Below are 2,772 nucleotides of genomic sequence, written 5' to 3'. Positions count from 1 at the left end.
GTCATCACAACATTTGGAAAAGAATGAGAGAGTTTACAAATAAAAAGTAAATCATTGAAAGTAAAAATAAACTAGACAAAAATCTGAGAGTTTGACCACACATTCTGTAGGTAAGACAGGGAAAACAAGTCCACTCGTACATTGTTGATAGGAGTGAAAACTGGTGCTAGCTCTATGTAGGACATATATGTGTCATTTATAACTAAACTGACAATGCATAAGGAAGGTTCTGACCCAGCCACTCAACTTCTGGAAATCGATCCTACAAATACATTTACATGTGTTCAAAATGAGGTGTACAAGGTTATTCATTGAAAGATTGTTCGTAAGCGCAAAAGACTATAAACAACCCAATTGTCCATCTTAAGATACTGTTCAAATAAGTTACGGTTTGTCTTAGTTTTCCTGAGCTGGGATGACAAGTACCACGTGTAAGTTTTGGCTTAACAATAGGAATTGATTGGCTCACGGTTTAGCAGCTGGAAGCCTTCCTTCCACCTGGGGTCCGTAGACTTCAGGCTGGCAGCGATTCTTGTGGGTGCTTGGCTTTTCCATCACATGGCGACACCCTGTCTTTTCTCCCAGTTTCTGTTGCCTTCTGTCTTCTGACTACTCCCCATGGTTTTCTCTTTGTCTGAATTTCTTCTCTTGTAAAGGACTCTTGCTTGTTAAGGCCCTCACTCAGTTGGGTCACACCTTAATTAAAATAATCAAGAGATTCTATTTACAATGGGTTCACACCCTCAGGAATACGGCTCAAGACCAAGAACATGTGCAAACTGGGGCACATAATTCAGTCCACCAATCCACCACATAGTCCATCCATACAGTGGAATACTACGCAGCAAATAAAAGAATCAGGAAACTAGGGGCTGACTGAGAAAGATCTCCAAACTATATTATTCAAAAATGAAATCACAGTTCAGAGAGAGATATAGAATACACTTCCTCTTGTGAGAGAAAAGGGGGGAAATAAGAAAATATTTATATTAATATTCGCTTGTATTTGTGTGAAGAAACTCCGAGAGAATACCTAAGAAAGTTAAAAAAAAAAAAGTGGTACCTGTGGCAGTAAGTTTAAGGGAGCAGATGGGGATAGGGCAGGAGTGAGACTATCCACTACTTATCTTTTTACATTGTTTTAAGTTTTGCACTTTGATAACTGTAAGTGTATTACCTAATTTAAAAACTCAATGGATGGATAAATAGCAGATTAGATAAAGAGGAAGCAATAATTAGAAAGTTGGGACACAGATTGGGAGAAAAGTAATGAGAATGCAGTACAGAGAGATAAAACATGGAAAATAAGAGAGGCTAACAGACAGAGGGGAGAGAGCGAAAGGCCTACTACATTTCCACTGGGCATTCCAAAGGGGAAAATAGAATGAGGGAGATGTCATATATGAAGGCCAAGATTTTTTTCACAATAATGAAAGATGTGAATCCTCCGATTCAGGAAGTACCATCAATCCCAAATAGGATCAGGTAGAAGAAAAGAAAATTATCTTTAGACAGAGATTTGTGTAAAATTTCAGAAAACCAAAACTGAAAAAACCCTAAAAGCAGCCAAAATGAAGAACCAATTTCTCTATAGAGGAATTACAATTAAACAACAGAAACGGTGGAAACCAGAAACAGTGGGACAATAACGTCAAAGTGCTTCAAGACGTCAACCATCAGTAATTCAAAGTTTCAGCCAGCTAAAACTACGATTCAAAAAAAGAGTGAAATAAAGACTTTTCAGACAAATAGAAACAGAGGGTACTCACCACCAGAGGTGCTCGCTGAAGGCACTTCTAAATGGGGTACTATAAGAAAAGGAAAATTATCCCCAAAGGAAGACCCGAGATGAAAAAATGAGCAAAGCAATTGGCAAGCACACAATAAGCATAAACAAACGTTGACTGTATCAAATAATAGTACCCATAACTAATTTGGGAGAGTAGAAATAATATGAAACTAAAATACCAGACAAAAATAACACTCAGAATGAGAAAGGGTGATTTTAGTTAAAAGCCTTCTAGGGTCCTTGTATTCCAAGAAGGAGAGAGAACAAATAACTTTAGACTTCATTAAGAATATATCTTAACATTTTTATGGGTAACCACTAAACAATTAGGAAGAGCGGGTATAAGATTCTAAACTGGTAGAGAGAAAACAGTGTAACTTCTTTAAAGGTTCAATTAATCTTAAAGAAGATAGAAAGGAGGGGGGGCACAGAAAAAAGCAAGATAAAGAGAAAACATAAAATATGATGGTAGAAAAAAATCTAATAAAACCAACCACAATAAATGCAAATGTACTGAATTCACAGTTGAAAAGTTCGAGTTACTCAGACTGGATGACAAAACAAAATCCAGCTAAATTATGTTTAAGAGAGACCCACCTAAAACATAAGAACATGGAGACTTTGAAAGTAAGGTAGAAGAAGGTCTCTATCCTGAGCAGTTACAAAAGAAATTTGGGATAGCTCTATTAATGTCAGACAAAATAGACTTGGCAGCGAAGCACAGTTAGGAATCAAAATGGCCCCCTCATAACGATTAAGAGTTCAATTAATCTGGAAGACAATACGATGCTAAACTTGTTTAATAAAACAGCTTCAAAATACATAAAGCAAAACTTGACAGAACTATATCCGTAGGGAGAAATTGGACAATTTACGTTCAGAGTGGGAGATTTTAACATGATTTTCAGTAATTAATACATCAAGAGAACACAGCTTTGAACATAGAACTCTGCACCCAAATATACATTTGTCTCAAGCACACA

The sequence above is a fragment of the Choloepus didactylus genome, chromosome 15 (assembly GCF_015220235.1).
Source record: "Choloepus didactylus isolate mChoDid1 chromosome 15, mChoDid1.pri, whole genome shotgun sequence".
In the NCBI taxonomy this organism is placed as follows: Eukaryota; Metazoa; Chordata; class Mammalia; order Pilosa; family Megalonychidae; genus Choloepus; species Choloepus didactylus.
This window is presented reverse-complemented; position numbering follows the sequence as displayed.